This window comes from Sturnus vulgaris, chromosome 4 (genome assembly GCF_052056855.1).
Source record: "Sturnus vulgaris isolate bStuVul1 chromosome 4, bStuVul1.hap1, whole genome shotgun sequence".
NCBI classification, from domain to species: Eukaryota; Metazoa; Chordata; class Aves; order Passeriformes; family Sturnidae; genus Sturnus; species Sturnus vulgaris.
The window spans coordinates 56491769-56510511 of NC_142246.1; the positions used below are offsets into that span (position 1 = coordinate 56491769).

General features: G+C 36.7%; 1 long non-coding RNA gene across 1 annotated transcript in view; it reads right to left on the reverse strand.

Annotated features, from left to right (window-relative positions):
• The window catches only part of LOC148224035 (uncharacterized), a 33357-nt gene extending 16998 nt beyond the window's left edge, over nucleotides 1-16359 (reverse strand). The window contains exons 1-2 of the long non-coding RNA XR_015803573.1: nucleotides 16151-16359; nucleotides 5447-5512 (exon numbers count right to left, since the gene is read on the reverse strand). This is a non-coding gene — a long non-coding RNA (uncharacterized LOC148224035). The remainder of the gene's footprint in view (nucleotides 1-5446; nucleotides 5513-16150) is intronic.
• Between the last annotated feature and the right edge of the window lie 2384 nt (nucleotides 16360-18743).

Sequence of the window (18743 nt, forward strand, 5' to 3'; positions counted from 1 at the left end):
AGAGTTTGATCCCTCATAATCAATGATGCTTTGGCAGCTATTGAAATGAGTTGCGCTGGCTTCGCTTCCTGAGCCAAATGGGAATTCATGCTGTCATTTATTTACTGTTTGCTGAAGGGAACATTTTAATCAATGACCTCATCACATTTTTAGTATTTCATTGTCTCAAGATGGTTGCTCTATTTCTGGATTCAAAATTATTTATTTGCTTTAACTGTTGTGCAATTTAAATGAATAAATAAGGTTTGGGTAACTTAAATGGTATGAAAATGAGGGCAACAAAAGAACAGACAAGCTTTACATCTTGATTTTCAAAAAAGAACACTTTTATTCAGAGTTAAGGTTCAGATTTGTTTAGATGTAAGCAAAGAGACAATTCTGAGCATTGCATGCAAAATTGGGACAGAGATTGATACAACTAAATCAGGTCTGGAAAAGCAACATAGTTGAGGAGTTTATTCATGACTCTGCATTTCTAACCTTGTCAACCTAGCCAGAACTGATAGCTACTGGTAAAGCTGAACCTCATTGAAAATCTTACCAAAACTCACGGCTCAGGTAGGATACAGAGAATTAATCTCCCTATTCCACGTCCAGTGTCCCGTGGGGACAACCCTCCTCTTGTAACTACTCCTGACCTTTGAGTTGTGAGTGAAGCCGAAAGCAAAGATCCATCTGGGAAAGTCTGTTTGTCCATATTTCCAGAAATGTCTCACCTGACAGAGCCAATTGCATTGTTATAATGCACTGGACACATAGAGTGTGCTTCCAGATGGGAAGTCTTCTCTCTGGCTTGTGATACCTTCTGATGTTATATTGGAACAGAATAAATCCTTAATTTATGACTCCTTTGCAACTTTGCCTTTTAAATTAATTGCCCTGTGGAATTCTGTACATGTTAATCCTGAGTAGAGCTTCTTGTCTTATGAATTATCAAATTACTGATCTGAAGGAAATGAATGATATGAAGCATGGAACAGGACTTAAATTGTCTTTATTGCATGTTGAAATTTTGCTCTGTGTGCCTCATTTCAATCTGTTCATTGGTTTGTGACTTTTAGCTCCCACTGGGGAGAAGCACATGCAACCCTCCTGAGCTGTTCACTTTGCATTTGGAGCTCCAGTTTTGCTGAAAGATGAGTAAAGAACGTGGTGAACACACAGCTGTTAACACAGGAAAGCTGATGCTATTCAAGCGTTGGCATTTATTTATGCTTGCAGCCTTGCCCCTGGATGCAGATTTTTGTGATGTGGCAGCTTCTTTTAGGTTTCTGCTCATAGAGAATTGACTTGCATTTCTTGAAAACATACCTTCTACATAAAGGGAATTTTCCAAGCATTTATAATGGAAGAAGAAATCCAAACAGCTCCTGGGTATCTTTATTAACAAATGATTTGATTTAATTCAGGGGAGAGATTAATCAGAATACATGACTTTGATTCTGAGTATGATTAAAACAAAACAAATGTGCTGTGTTTTGGGTTGTTTTGGTTTTTTTCATTCTCTTCTCTTGCATTTCTCATCTCCTGGCTATAATTGGTTATTTCCATCTGTAGATTACTTGAGAATAGCCAGTGGCACTAGAAATAGTTTGCTCTCAACTCATATCCTCCTTTCTTCTCTCTTTCCATGTCTCACCACCCTTTTCCAAAGCAGAGAAACTTCAATTTTTTACTCTTGTAATCTGTTTTCAGATTTCTCAGATTTGTTCCCCAACCCCCAGGAAAAAAACCCAAAAGATGTCCCATCACCATGAATCAAGTCAATATATGAATGGAAATAAATTAAGGGACCAAGGAATATAGTTTTTATATGGCATTAGGAAAGAAATGACAAAGGAAAGAAATCTGTAATGTCTTTTCTTCATTGTGAATGGGAATAAGGAGTTACCTATTGCATGCACAGCTCTTCAGGGAACTTCAAACTGTGGAGAATTTAATAAGCAGTATACGTGCCCTGTATGTATGCTGGAGCTTTAGCTAAGCTTATGCTGGAGGTTTGGAGCAGTTTTATATCTGTGATTCACGTGTTTTGTTTGTGCTTCGGTACTTGGGGTAGAGGAAGACATCACATATACTCTAGAGATAACAGCTTGCTTTACTTAGACCATTTTACTTAGTGAAAACAGCTGTTTCTCCCAGGCTCTTCCTCCCTGACAGATCATAGAGCAGACTTCCCTTTACTTTCTAACAAAAGCTTTCTAGCAGCTGTGCTTAGAGAAGCTTAACTTTTCTTATAATTTGTGAACATTTCAGCACACTGAATCCTCTCGTCTGGCACACCTAAACCCCTCCATTATAACATCCATTATATATTGTGGAAAGAGATTTCCTTGTAAATAGAATGGAAACTGGTGTGTTTACATGTCTCTTAGTTTTGGAATCATATTGTATTTTGAGGCGCCCAAAACATTCATGGTACCTGTGTGGAGACACACGTTACCTCGTTGGCTCCATGTTTGAAGGAAATTAGAGAAGGTTATTTACCTGCAGTAATGGAAGTAGCATCACTGTCTCTGCCTTCTTCTGTCTTTTTTTGCTCAGTGGATTTTCTGGGTCTGATTTAATTGCATGGAGTTGCTGAAGCTTTGCCATGAGACTGCAGCAGTAACTGCTGAATGATGCTTTAAAGTGTGAATATGCTTTGGAGTCTTCCACTTCCAGTTTGTTCTTTGTTCTTTGATTTATAAAGGTGAAATAGTGATTGCACAGATCAAAAGTTGACTTATTTTCAATAAGGATCTAGCTTAGTCAATCAATAGGCTACCACCTTTTAGACTGCAAAAGCCTTTTGAAAAGACTTTTTTCATCACTATCTCAAATTCCTATTTGAGAACAGCTAAAAAACATGTCATAGTATTTCATTCACTATAACAAAATAAGAAATATTTAGAAATATTTCTATTCAGGAATAGGCTAGATTAAATCTCCAGACATGAAGGCCATTTGTACTAACTGGCTTTGTCAGAGTTGTCTAGAAAATCCTACAACTTAATTCGTGACAATACATGCTGAAGTACAAGCTGTGACCATAAGCCAGTCACAGAATAATCCCCTCTCTCCAATTCCTATTCTGAGCAATTTTTTCGGCTTGGAAACCTCAAAGTGCTCCTGTTCTCTGTTCCTGGTTTTGCAACTAAACAAAATAATCATATGGTCATACAATGTCATCTTTTATTAATGTATTTCGAATAAAGTCATATTACTTCAGAAAAAGAGTAATTCTCATTTTTAAATAAAAGTTTTAAGGATAGGTAAGAGTCTGAATTGAAATAAGGCAAATGTCTTCCTGAATTGAAATAAGGTAAAAATCCAGGGTATGAAAATAGGAAGCTTTTTATTTTCCTCTTCATTCCCTCAGTTATTTTGCTAAATAAGCTTGCCCTTTTTACAGCAATCTATATTGAGAATGAAAGAACACAAATTGAATTACTTTTTATGTATTTTTAGGTCATGAATACATCTTCCCAACCTTCTTCTTACTTTTCTCTTAGCTGTATAATAGGGTTTATTGGTACAATTTTCTGACTTTGGTCAGAAACCCAGAAGAGAGTGCTTTACTGCATAAAAAAATCCCAATCAAGATTATGATCTCATTGTGCTTAGCATGACATAAATAAATATCTAAAACATATCTCATATATAGATATATATATATATTTTTTTTGTAAGTCAAGTAATTTGCAAATTCAGTGGACTATAATAAACTGCACAGGTGCACAGGGAGTGAGGTATTTTAAAGGAGAACTGAGACCTTCAGTGTGATTTTAACCTGTATTTTTGCTGCACAGTTTTTTACATTTCAAACTCCGGAGTGCAGTTTGCAAGTGGTAAAATTCAGTTCTCAAAATCTCAGAGCTGCTCTTTGAAAATGATCTAGAGGGTTAGGGCTCCTTTCAAATCTGTTGTTTTGCAAAGATTTGGTTTTCTTTCTGGGGGGGTACTTAAACAAACACTGCTCAGCAGGGCTGTACAGAATGCTGGTCTGACAGGCATGGTGCTGGGGAAACAGGGATTCATGGTGCAGGAATGCTGGGTGCTAGGTGGAAAAATAGGAGACCTGACTTTTCTTCACATCCTGGGTACAGTTCGTCTCTTTTTTTCCCTAGTAAATCCCTGGCTAATCATGATTTCTTTTGCTTCCATCTCCATCTGAAATGTTTGGTCAATTAGTTGCTTTTGCATTGACATGCCTTTAAAATTAGTTGTTTGAATATTGGTTGACAAGTAGCCTATGTGATAATGATGAGTTAGAATTAATTTCTGACTATTGCTAGTACATTTATTTTATAAAAAGGGTTTTTTTTAACTCAATGAGACTAGCAGTAATGAATGCAGTACTTACCTCGACATTTCGTATATGTCTTTCTTTTTCTACAGAATCCCATTTCAATCAGTTACTTAAAAGGTCATGTTTAATGTCACATCAAAACTTCTACAGAGAGATTTATTTTTGTTCTGATGCTGGTAATGTTAAGCAAATACCCAAGGTACTGGTCACTTCCTCAGTTCATTCTCTGTTTAAACATTGCACTCGAGCTTACTATGATATCTCAATAGTGTTTGACAGTTTTATGTTTTAAGGGATGGTTCCAGCTATCACTGAAAAGCCCAGCAAGTGATATAAAGATACTTCTGACATGGACGAAGTGTGCATGGCTCAGTAGTAGTGCAGGAGTTGTGACAAAGGCTTAGGAGAGATGGTAAGATTTCCACAGGCGTGTTGTTAAAAATCCATCGTTCAGTTATTTATGGCCTTCAGCAAGAATTATTAATTTTATCTTTGAGATCTCTCTCAAAATCCTAGATGTGCATGATTTTGCCTAATTCTTCCTCCCTTAGAAACCAGAGTTAACTTTGTTTTCAAACTTTTTGGCTTTTTCATGTAACACTGCTGCTCTTTTCATTGTTCCATTGATGTAAAAGATAAATAAAAGGCAGTAATTGATATGCTAAAATCTCTAACCACAGCAATTCGAAAGAATAACATTTGTTCTTTTCCTGGATGAAGGTAGGAAATCTTGTGTAAATGAATAACCAAAGGAAATGAAAGCAGAGAAGAAAAAGCAGTGTATTGAAACACTGTTCTCCTAAGCAGTGAAAATGGATTAACAAAGCAAGTTTTTAAACATAGAAAATGTAAGTAAAAAGAAAACTAGGGCAAAGAAGATGCAAGTAAGATAACTTCTGCACAGAGCTTCATTTTAAATAAATTGGAGAGGAGCATGAATTTTGTCAAGCAGGTCCTGACAGGTGACATAAAATAGATTGGGTGAGCTATGGAGTAGATGAGGGAAAGGACAGCACAGTAATGTTGCCTCACTTTTGAAACAGGCCATGCAAAGTTTTTCTAATATTCCCTGCACAGACTGAGGGACAAGTAGGTGAGTGAAAGCACTTCTATTTACTGCTAATCCAAATATTTAAATAAGGTCTGCTCACTTACCAACAAATCCTGTTCCACCATCCTTTTCAGAGGGAACAGCAGCACCAGCACAGGTCATTATTGTTTCTAATGTATAGAATAAAAGAGGCTTTTTGAGATTCGAGACCCAGTCTGCTGTGTAACATAAAACCTGGGCTTTTAATTCATCCTTTCCTGGTAGTTTGGGATTGTTTTGTTTGTTAGTTTTCTTTTCTTTTGATTTTATTTAACACATTTTATTTAAATGATGATGAGGAATTCTCGGAATGGTAAGAATGTCATTCTTACCTTGAGATTTTCCAGTTTACCAAGAAAGTCTGTTTTTTAATCTTTGCCACTGCATTTCGGTATGACATAACTGAAACATTTAGCAAGGTGTTAATTCAAATTCCTTACAATTAATTTGCAAATAAGTAGAACTAGAAAGCTTCCTGTTAGCCATTAGTTACAGTAACATGCATTGCTAAACTTGGCTGACATTTTACTTTTTGAGTCCTAGCTTTCAGTCAATTAATCCTGGAAAATTTCAGACCACAGGGCTTTAACCCTGTGATCTGAATTTTCCTTTGCTGAGTAGCTGTCTGAAGTTTAGATCCTTTGGTTACTGGGAATATTGTTGAGACAAGATTCATTATATCGCTCGTGTTAAAAAGCATATAAGCAAGTTAGCAGACTTGTCAGTGTGAAAATGTAGTTATAATAAACCAGTTTGCAATATTATATTTTGATGGAATTATTCCCATGATGTTTCTTCATGTAGTTAGCATGCTATAAGAGAATACACAATAAGAATTATGTAACTAGAGATGCATAAGGGACTTGAAGCAAAATTATCTGGACTTCCCTATTTTGGCGTTTTCTACCTGTGAAGTTACTCAGCCACTGTAATTTTAAAAAAAATTAGGACTTTCAAAAAATGAGGACTTCTTTCAAAAAGAAAAATGAAGACTTATAAAAAACCGCCTCTGTGCAAAGGTGAAAAAAGCAGTCTGTCCTGGGCTTTTTGTTCAAAACACAGAGCAGAAAGCCTGCGAGTGAAATACTAACTCTGTAGGCAGCTAATTTGCTATGATCTGACCTCAGAGTCATTGCATCATTAAACTCAGTTGAATCTTCATCTTCTAAAATGGTTCTTTCTTTTTATGTAAAGTTAATAGGAAGGCAGCAGCTGTCTCTCTTTTTCTTTCTTTTTTTTTTTTTTTTTTCAACTAGAGGTATTGCATATTTAGGACGAGATTGTTCTGTTTTCATGCAGCATAACATGTTTTCAAAATTTGAGGATCAAACCATAAGTGTGTTGTGCCAGGAAAGCATTGAGAGCAAGAACAAATTAGGCACACAGATAAGATGTGTTCAATAAAACAGTTTCCATGAAGTACTCCATCAACAATGCTCCCATAGACATGTTAGAATATATTTTTTTCAGTCAGGGTAGTAAAGTGTCTGAAGAAAGCACATGGCAGCACAGGCAAGCACTTCTTCAGTTGAAAAGCAGAAAATATTTGTTATTGTCTCCAGGATATCTAAGGCCAAAATACCAGAGTTATTTTAACAGCAAGTTGATATTATCCTGGGGAAATAAGATATGTCAGGTTACCTGGTATGTATGAAACAGACCTCATTATACCTGAATTTCTTGTCTTTTATCATCCTCAACAAAAGCACCATTCAGCTCTATCTTGCCTGACAGTTAAGTTACGTACAGTGCCTATTTTATTCAAGAGAATGGCAGTAACCTTTATTCTGAACAAGCAGCTACCCCGCATGGGGAAGGGCTGCTTTCTCTCCACAGTCCCTCTGTGTTAACTCCTCATTGGTTATGGCTGTGCAACCACCAAATTTCCCCTTTCTCCATTCTGCCAGCTCCAGTTCCAGCCTCTGTGAGTGATCACTGTACGGTTCATTAAGTTTTTGTACATATAAACTGGTATTTTGAGAGCTGCTATTAAGATCTACCAGTAATGTGATCTGGCTAAATTTTTGCACTGTTACACTCAAAGTATATTTTCCCATGATAGCATTATGTGAAATAACGCTGTATTGGATGGTAAGTCCGCATGTAGAAATTGAACTTCTTTTTCTGAATTCTCACAATTATGCAGGAAGCTTTGGAAATTGAGAAGGGCAGGATTTTCCAGAGAGTTTGATGTCCACTTATGACTGTCATCTCCAAACTGCATTTATTATGTGTATACCATAGCATGTAGAAATAGAGTGGGATGAAAATGGTTTTATTTTTTTCTGCACATTTTATAATTTTAAGTAGAACCATAGCTAAAATTAAGCAATTTTATGGATAGGAATACATATGGCAATAGGGAACTTGGTAATCTAGGAATTATAACAAATATATGCATTTAAATATTTCCACAATGTGCATCAATTGAAACATGAAAATAAACTTTATTATTGGGTGAATTTCAGAGTAAATACTTACAGGATAAAAACATAGGAATATTCTGTTGAAAAGCATTATTTCCCACCTACACAAGGAAGCAGGGTGGGGGAAAGTTTTATTTCTGCCTCTGTCAGATCCACTCACCAACACAGCTTGGGATTGAATTCACCCCTTCCTCGGCTTTTCACCTGTGTGTCAGGCCAGGTTCCTTTCTAGGGCATACGTTCTCATTTCTCTCTGATGATGATTGGCAAGACCCAAGGGAACAGCATGAAGCCTCACTGAGGGAGTTTGGGTTGGTCTACTGGAAAAAGCTCCTTAGAGTGTGGATGGGCACTGGAACAGGCTCCCCAGGGAAGTGGTCACAGCACCAAGACTTCCAGAGATCAAAAATCCTCTGGACAATGGACATCCCTTTAAGAGTAAGAGTCAGAATCTTGTATAAGTTCTTTCATTTTGGTTAGTCAAAGTACACATCAGTTCAGGGAAAAAAATGCAAGCAACTTAAACTATGACACTAATGCATTTAAAAATTTTAACTTGTTTGATGAAAACTTTAATGGATGGGAATCAAGACCTTGTATTCAATAAATCATAAGCTTACACTTTTCTTGCTTTTTAAGTTATTGTGTATGAAATGCTAATTCCTTCTGTCACGGATTAGCATTTCAGGGTTTTATGCTACTAAAAATGCATCATCTTAATAGTTACTTGAAGCCTTTTGTTCAAAGTGGGAAATGCACAGAGAGCTCACTCTCAATTTGGCAGATGGAGTTCATGATGCTAATTAACAGAAGATATTTTATTGAAATAAAGACCCATTTAGGATAAAGCTTTGCATAAAAGTAATAGCCTGAATTTCTGTGGTCTAAGACCATGGACCTTCTAATTATGTTTAATTTTTACTTTATACCCAATTAACTTGTAAGTAGCCAAAGTACTGCTTTTATAACTAGAGCATGATGATAAGTGTTCCTGAAGTGACAAAAATATTAAAGGAAAGGATGTTAATGTTTCACAGAACTGTGAGCTGTTCCTTGTGCTTAAAGCCCTAATTTCTGGCGATGCGTTTTCCTCAGTATATTTGATTCCTTCCCAAAGTGGAGAGTGTTTTTGAGTCTGTAACCACCTAAGAGAGCTCTTAAGAGATGTTCATATTGATCCAGTAAATGCATTAAATGCATTTTGTGTGATGCCCTGTTAAGTAGGCATAAACTGAATAAATTTGACTTGTGTTGATGTCTCCTAAATCTGAATCGGGATACTGATCTGTAGCACAAATGGCACCCTTTGCCAAAGAATATCCTCTGGCTCTGGGAGAGGAAGCTTTTTGGAACTTTGAGCAACAAGGATATATGTTTGGCATATACACAGTTTGGATTCTGGGGCCCATTTCCCATCAGAAACCTCAGCATGGAAGACTTGTTAATTGTGCACCTCCTTTAAACCACAAAGCAAAGAACAGGTCAGATGCAAAGCAGTGATTAATTGATTTTTTTAGGATGAGGGACAAATGAACTATCTGATTATACTGTCCTTTCTTTGTCACATTCAGTTAGGTAATCTGATAGAAAAAAATAATCTAAATATTTTGCTGTTGGTTTTGGTTATTTTTACCCTTTTTTTTGTTCCCTTTATTACTCCAAGACTTGAATAAACAAGGTATTTTTATCCAAAGAGGTGGCAGGAGACAGCTGTCTGCAAAGGGAGATGGTGAAATTTACACTTTTGAGTACTTAGGTCTAAGGAATAGCCTACCTTCCTCATTAACTGTTTCACTTTTCATGCCTCATCAGCATCATAAATATAGAGCAGTTCTCTACATCTTAATATCATCTTAATACATCTTGCATCTGGGACTGAATTACTGTAACAACCCACCATAAGGTGCAAGTAATGAGTAAATGTAAGTCAGCTCTGTTCTTAAGATGTACTGCTTTGCAAGTTTCTGCCATAAATTTTTCAATAATTTTTCCTCTCTTCTGAATTAGACATCTGCCAAATTATCACGAATCCATTTGGATAGTCTGCAAACAGACCAGTTTTCTGGACAGTGTAGTGAAATTTCTAATAAATGAAAGCCCTTCTGTCTGCAGAAATTTTTGTGTGTTTGTCTGCTTTTAATAACATGGGTGGGAGGAGACAAAAGCACAAGCTGTCATTAGAATTCTGCAGATACCAAAATGGCCTCTAGCTGTTAGAAGACCAGCATGGAAAAGTACTTCCATAACCATCACAACAAAATATGTTGCTCTTACCAAGGCACTTCTCAACTGTGAAGGACTACATAGCACAAAACACTGGTGTTTCCAAATCCCAGACATGAGTACAGACTGGGAGAAGGACTCATTGAGAGCAGCTCTGCAGATAAGGACAGCAAAGGACGGGAATTGTCATGGATGGAAATTTGGGTATGAGCTGGCAATGCACACCTGTAGCCCAGAAAGCCAGTTGTATCCTGGGCTGCATCAAAAGAAAAGCCAGCAGGCAAAGGGAGATGACTTTTCCCTGCTACTTCACTCTCATGAGACTCTACCTGGCTTACTGCATCCATGTCTGGAGCCCTGATCACAAGAAAAATGTGGACCTGTTGGAACAGGCCAGAGTTCAACCCAACATCACTCCACGCATCAAAGTGATTCAAGCAACTTAATTCTTCACTCTGTTTTATACAGCAAGAGAGAACTGTCTGTCCTGCAATTCTAGAAAAGTGTATCTCATGCCCTCCCACAGAGAAATGATATTAAAATTATATTCCTTGAATATTAAAAGACTAGACCCTGAAACTACTTGTAACCAGAATATTTTTAATCCCAAAGTCACTTTATTATAGCACAGAAATATTGAAATACATTCTATTTCAAGGTGTTTTACGGAAGTTATTTGTTCCTCTGAAAAGCCTAACTTTGTTCTTATTTTCTTAATTGACCACAGCAATGCCCACAAACAGGCCTTTATAAATCTCTATTTGACATCACTTTCAGTAAGATTTGTCAAATAATTTCAAATTGCTACAGAGCAGATGTCTGCCTCTGAGACAGTTTTCAAGTCATGCTTAATATTCCCTGAAACAAGCCCTTTTTAAAAAAAGCAGTCCAGCTGGCCTATTTTGAATGTCTTTCTGGGAATGAAGGGATTGAGAAATATTTCTCTCTATCTACTAACAAGATCGTGCAGTGCCAGGTGTGTGTTTTGTACAGGTCTGCACTAGGTCAGGTAAATACTGCTTTTGAAGGGCCTCATAAACATCTTGAGTTTGCTCTTTAGCCTTCTGCAAAGCCAAGGTTTCTCAAGTTTTTCGTATAGATATCTTTAATTTTTAATGGAAAGGTTAATTATTCAATGCATTCCCAACATTTGTGATGTTGTTCAGGAGCAGTGTCTCTGAGTCACTAGACTAAATGAGGTTTTGTTCCCAGGTCTCTCCCTGGCTCACAGGGGATCTCTGTCTTCCAATGTTTGTATTTTGTAAAGAAAGAACTAAAAAGTCATACCCGCCTCCATTGAGACTACTGGGCTATATAAATTGTTATTAGATATTTTGTTATTTTTTGAATCATACTTCTCTGGTATTTTTTTGTTTAATTTTAAATTATTATTATTATTATAATATTTATTTGACACCTTTTTGCTTGTCAACATAGCAGAAAAGTAAATATGCTGTCTTTTTTCCACTCTCTGATGTAGTGTTGGTATTTTGCATTATCTTCATCATTGTTCTTTGGAATCCTCCAGACATCAGAATGAGCAGAGATCAGCAGCAGGCTGGCATGAAGTAGGAAATGTGAATTTGGCTAATTCCTGTCAGCATAGACCTCTCACAGTGAGTTCAATCATGCAAACCTATGGCCATTTATTGGGGGGAGAAAAGAAAGTTCTATCTTTTCCCCATTATCATCAAGGTTCACAAGGAGCAGGGGAGCAGAGAGAAAATATTTCTCCTTGTATGTTTTACATTATGTGGAGAAGTAAAGGCTTTCAAATGATGCCCTTGTGCAATTCCATTGGACACTGTGTAGCCATTTTGCAGAGACATATGGAAATTTTCATGGACTTTGGGAGTCTCCATGAACCATTAAGCTCATTTAAAACTGTCTCAGACAGCAGAAAAAATAGAGAAGGTTGCAGAAATTTTTTTCTTGTCTAGATTAGAGAAGAAGAATGAGGTGCAATGTCTGGATCCTCTAGATGACAATTAATGGAATGATTCTCTATCAAAAACTGCAGTTTCATCAAAATCAAGATACTTCACAGAAACGAAGTTTTGAAGACAAAAAATTTCAAACAAATTACTCAGATATTCACTTTACTCAAATCAAGCAGTTGGTTTTCCAAAAGAAGCATAAGCTGTTTTGATAAGGTGAGCCATTGAATTGTTGTCCTTCCAATAATTTAATTTGAACAGTAAGGCTAACATTTATTTTCACAGCACATTATATTTTATGGATTGCATTTAATATTTGAATATGAGTTCAAATCTAAGCTAACCAAAGCTAGAAACGAAATCCTGAACATCCCTGGGTTACATTTACTGTTGGATTGAGCAGTAGGTTCTTTGAGTGATTTATGGGTGGGAAAAGAAGGATGGATCAAGGAAGGGAAAGGAAGGATGGAACAGGGAAGTACTCTTAACCTGAGGCTGAAGAATTGATGCCCAGAAGGAGTAACAGACTCACCAAGACCATAATCAGTCTGTGGCAATTTCAGAAACTAAATTTAGAGCCCCAAACGATCTCTGTTGATGACACCATCTAGGGAAAAGAGATTTGGTACTTTTCTGTTTTTTCACTTAAAAGTTGCACAGGTGAATGGAAATATCTAAGAAATTTATATAAAATTAATAATTTCATAATTTTATGTTTGAGTTTCTTTACATGTGCTACAATCTGAATTACCACTTATAGTTCTGCTTCTTCTTGAAGTCAATTCCTAACCTCATTCAATCCTGTGCTCTGAAATGTCCAGCCTGTTCTCTACTGTCCTCAAATAGGCATATTTTACACCAACTCTGGTGAAAACCATTCAGAACAAACCAAACAAGGTTGGTTTTCCTCACAGAACCACTTTAAGGACAGACTCAGAATACCTAATATTTTACCAATGTTTTTTAACCATCTCATACCTCAGACAGATGTGTTGGTGGAGCAGACAAAAAATAGAATCACAAGTGGACTATTAAATTTTCAAACAAATTTGCTAATAAAAACTAGAACCTGAGAGCAGAAAAAGCACCTTGAGAATGCTAATTTCCCTTGAATCACAAGACTCTTCCTCTTTTGTTTCTTTATTCAGAATCCCACTCTTTTGCAATTACATTGTCATACTTGCAAAGAACCAAGTCTCTTACTTCAGAATGAGAACTTTTGATTCCAATTTATTCAGTAATTTACTCACATCTTCAACCATGTTTGTCACTTACCTCCGTGCCTTCCAGTATAATATGTGACAAACATAGTAGGTACTAGCTGACACACACCTGCATGATAATGAGTGCTTTTTTGGCACTCCAGAAATGCAGTGTGTTTACCATATCTCACAGAGAGAAGTGTCATGTGTACTTACTTAGTGAAAAAGAATCAGAGATTGGAGTACTTCAGATTTTAAAACATCCATAAAAAGAATTGCTACAGAGACTCAAAACCTCTCAATATCTGTCTCTGGCAGTGGCCAAACATTTAGGAAAACACAGAATAGGGTTAGGCCTTTTCCTTTACTTCCTCCATCTTGCCACAGTCTGTGGTTTAGGAAACTAGTTTGGTTTTTATTTCCCACCTTGTTATTTTTATTAGCCCTCAGTCATACTTTATTTTTCATTAATCTTTCTTGAATTCTATTGTGTCTCAACAACTTCCTGTCATAGGGAGTCTCCTGCTGTAACTATATGCTGTGTGAAACAGTATTTCCAAAAATTTCATTTGCTTCCCATAGCTCTTGTGTTGCAAAAAACAATGAGTATTGATTCCCAATTCACATAACTCATATGCTTATAATTTTATGTACCACTGTCATACACACTGTTCAATTGCTTTCCAAACCGAACTCTTGTGTCTATTTAAATTTGCCTCAGAGAGGAGACATTCCATGCATTAGATGATAATTTATTTCTGTGTATTTTCTTCTATGTAAGAGGTAGGGAAACAAATATTAATGACACTAGATATAAGAAGACAAGATGACTGAAGCAGAAACAAAATGTTGCTGCATGTATTTGAAAGTAACTGAGGGGTAGCTAGAAATAACAGGTCAGCAAAGTAAAGCACAGATGCAGTTTCAAGGAGGATTAATGAAATGTTCACGAGTTACTCTATTGAAAACAACATGTTAAGAGTATTTAAAAAGTGATTTGATCTTGATTTAGTTCTGAAGTCAATAGGAAGAGTGGTTAGCCAGTATTACTGGTGCTTATGAAAATACTATTCTTAATGACACTGCTACACTTTGAGCTCCCCTGGATGGCTTGTTCTGGGTGTTGGATACAACAAATAAAATGGAAAACTCACTGGGCAGAGAGAAACTTTGGCTTTGCTATATTGTGCAGGCATAGCAGAATAATTTGTCCTTTCAGAAAGGTCCAACACAACTAACGCAGTGACAACAAAACGATGTGCAGAATGTAGGAAAAGGAATCTGAAATAAAGATTTAAACTAATTTAGAATCATAGAATATCCTGAGTTGGAAGGGACCCACTGGGATCATTGACTCCAACTCCTGACTCTGCACAATATCATCCCAAAAACAGCACCATATATTTAAATGCATTTTCCAAATGCTTCTTGAACTGTGTTACGCTGCTCCTGTGACCCCTTCTCTAGGGAATCTGTTCCAGTGTCCAATCACCTTCTGGGTGAAGAGCTTTGTCCTAATATCCAACCTAATCCTCCCCTGACACAACTTCGGGCTGTTCCCTCCAGTCCTGTCTCTGGTCACCAGAGAGAAGAGATTATTCCCTTCCACTTCTCCTTTCCTCACAAGGAAGAAATGCATTGTCTTTGCCTGGACTAATAAAGATCAAATCCTTCAGACAGTTTCTCACATTTCCTTTTTTTTCTGGTCAATTTTGAACAGCTTGTTTAATGTATTGTTTTTTCCAAACAATGAAAACCTGAAGCCATAGTCTGCTAGATGCCTTTGGAAAAAAACCAAAATATGTGCAGAGTTCTAAGAATGAAAGAAAAAATAATCTAAAAGCCTAAATATCACATAATGGTCAGTCAAAGAGGGTGTATAATGTGCTTGCATATAGAAAGCCCCCAGCTAGTAGAATTCATTCAACTTACCACTGAATTCCCACCCAGGAGCTCCAGAGTTGCTTAGGAACACAGAATTTGTCAGTAAGCAAATAATTTTTATGCTGTGTTATGAGAAAGGTCCTAAAACCACAGCTGATAGAAATCTTGAATAGTTTTGTTCACATGTACTTCTCTTTCATTAGACATTGTTTCTCCCTTTTGTCTGTTCCCTTTTCTCTCCTATGAGTAAAGAAGGGTGAGTGGAGGACAGAGGAGAGAAAAAGGGTATTCCTGCATGTCGCAAAACTGAAGTCAAGGCTATTATAATACTTTTGTATATTTTGCTCAAAAAAATCCTACTACAAACAAAAATGACATTAAAGCCATGTTTTTCCCCTGCAGTTTAGATTTAATAGAAACACTGCTGACAAGTCTTTACTTTGAGTGTCCCACTTTGAGTCCACCAAAGTTACCAAGAGGCCAGAGAGGCTGGCAAAGACAAGATAAATGTGAAGGTGCTGAGCAGGAAATGACAGCTGCAGCTGAAAGAGGACATAAAACTCTGTTTATGGTGGCATGGCAAGGCAAAAAAAAAAAAAAGGAAGGTGGGTTCTGTAATAGCTGGGTAATGGTGTAGCTCTGGAAATTCTCCAGGTCTGCAATTATTTTATGGAAGCAACTGCTAAAGTAGTTTATGCAGAGATATTTGCCAAATGGAAGCTCTAACCTTACTTGGAGATAGATGGCTGGATTTCCTTTGGCAAAACTTGGTATACAATACTAGCTGAAAGATGGACAATAGGTGCAACTTGCACTTTTGTTACAGATTTGCTCTCAATCCACCACAGGATTGTTGCAGGACCTGTGCTCTGACTCTTATCCTTGGAGTAGGGAAGCAAGCAGTTGTTCCCAGGATAAGCTCCTCTCACAGACACCTTGGGCTGGTCCTTAGTGCTAATTGTCACTACAGCACATGCAATAACAGGAACTTCTCAAAGGCATCACTTAACTCTAAACCTGAGACAATAATATAGAAAAAAAATATTTTATTTTAGTGTGATGTACATTTGGGTCACTGCAAATCTTAGAAATCTTACCTCAGGAATGGGTTCTTGTGCTTCCAGAAAGGCTAGAAGTCAGTTGCTTGGCTTGGGGTTCCAATTTGGCTTTTTTAATAAGAGGAGAGATATTTGTAATGCAAATCACCCACAAAGGAAAAGCAATGATCCAATTTCCTCAAGCAACAAATCCTGCCATAATCTTGCTAACACCATAAAACCCAGTTTACTCAAGCATTTGATGCATTTTTGTCCCTATGTGTTAAGCTGACGAGGCAGGATTTACAAAATGTTCCTGGTAGGATGGGACAAAAAGCAAAGAAAAACTGTAAAAGCCTGTGTGACTTTAATTGGGCTTTTGTGGAGCACTCAGTAATGAGGTCAGTGCCTTGTTTCCTTCTGCCCAGTACTACTTTCAATGCTTTTCCACTGTCCCTTTAGCTGTGGCTGGAATCAATGGTGTTCTCACATGGAAAATTAACAGCTCCTCCCCACCATGCAGTCTGTGGAAAAAGTTGCTTAGGAGTTTGTTGATCATTTATTCCTCAGGAGCCATCCCAAAGATGAGAGTTTGCTTGTCTCCCTCAATCTTTGCCTCTGTAGTCCTGTTATTCCCCTGGCAGCACATCACCTCTTTCTATCTTCTTGACTTAGGTGGGCCTGTTATAACCTGCAAGGGGAGTTTTTACCAACTTCCTGTAAAGATTTGGGTTTAAAAATAAAATCACGTTGCACATCAGCATAAAAGGCTGAAATCTTGTAAGCTTCTGTGACTTGAACAGTTGGAGGGGAGAAAACAAAACAGCTGAAATAAAAAATTAGCCCAAGCAATTATGGTAACTTTTTATCATCTTACTATGCATTCATTTAAATTTCTAAACAAAATGCTTACAGCTGAAAAGTTTTATTTATTTCAGGAATGAAAATGTGGTATTTCTGAGCATATTGTTTCAAAATTAAACATTCGGAGAAAATCTCATGGAAATTTCAAAGAATTGGCATCATCCAATATAAATCTAAATATAGATAAAGAGAGGGATGTGTTGAGAGGGTTTTTTTGGTAAAGATTCCCCGCTAAATGTGTGTGCAGACATTTCAGAAAAATAGTGATCTCTTATGGTCCTTGGGCAATGGAGCTTCTGCACTAAAGTTCAAATGAAATACTGCTACATCAATGTTCTTTCAGGAACAACAATCCTTATACCTCGTACTCAAATATGCATTCCATATATCTCTCTCATATAATAATAGACAAAAAACCTAAATAATAAGTAAAAAAATTCTAATGAAAGAGCAAGATTTTATCCATTTTACAGTGACTCAATTCTTCTACCAGCTCTGTGAGGCAAAAATAACTTCTCTAGAATCTAATAGCACGCTAAGTAAAAAAGGTTTTGTTTCTAGTATGGATACACAAGGAACAGAAGGAACAGGTAACATTTTCCTGAGCATGTGGATAATAATTACCTAAGAATAGAGGACATGCCTAAAGGCAACAGGAGGATGACTAATTATTATTGAAGGAAGCCCAACAGGTATCTAGGAATAAAATTTGTGATTTGTCACATGCTGCGACTAGTAAACAGTAACAAGTGGAACAAAGAGGTATACTCTGTGCAATATAGTGAATACAAGACAATCTCTCTTTTTTTACTAGGCATGTAAAAGCCAGCATAGATAGGAAGACAAGTAAGGTTTTATTATCTTGAGATCCTGGTATAAAATTGATAATTCCTCCTATGGCATTAAAGAATTATTTACAAAACCAAACACTGGTATTCCATTATTTTTAATAGTTTTACTCTGAGGATTTCTAGCAGCAAGTATATTCAGAAAAAAATAAGCATTTGTTTACAGGAATATCCTGACATGATGATAGTGTTCTTATTTTTTGTTCTCCTGTACATGTTATGACAGGCAAAAACTTCCAAATATCTCCCACTCCAGTCATATTCTGTCTAGAGAAAGAATTAACTGGAGATTCATTTATGCACTGTTTGAAATCTTACTCAGAAAGGTCAGCCCCCTGGAGAGTTGATAATAGCAGTTTGTTCAGAAGCATAAGTAGCTGTCTGTATCACCTCTTTTACTAGTTGTGCAAGTTCTTGGACTAAATTAGCCTGGAATAGAAGTGCTTGAGTTGATGTCTCTATTTAAAACATTTTCTTTTAGTAAGGTCTGGGGGACATTTGGTCCCACTTTGCTCCCTACACCAATCTAGAAAGTTTTGTTTATGTGTGAAAGGGTTTCTTGCTTTTGCATGAACTATGAACTTTGGTTTTGTAGTTCAAGCTACAATTAGCATATTATAAATAGCTTGTTAGTTAATCCCCTCTGGCAGCTGCCATCTTCTGAGTATAGTTGCAGTTACTTTCAATTCTAACAGCGACAGTACGTGCTGACTGTGTGATGACTTAATATTAATTAATTAATTAATTGAATGAGGCCCATAGTGTTTTATACAACATTGCAAAATGCATGTTCATAGTCCTTACATCTAGTGTGATATGAGAGCTGCAGAACAGGAGACAGGTAAGCAATGAAAAAATAAATAAAAAGGCTTTTGCATAGGCAAGATTAAGCTCAAGAAGGTTCAGATGTTAAATTTGATATGATTCTGACTGTTGCTACG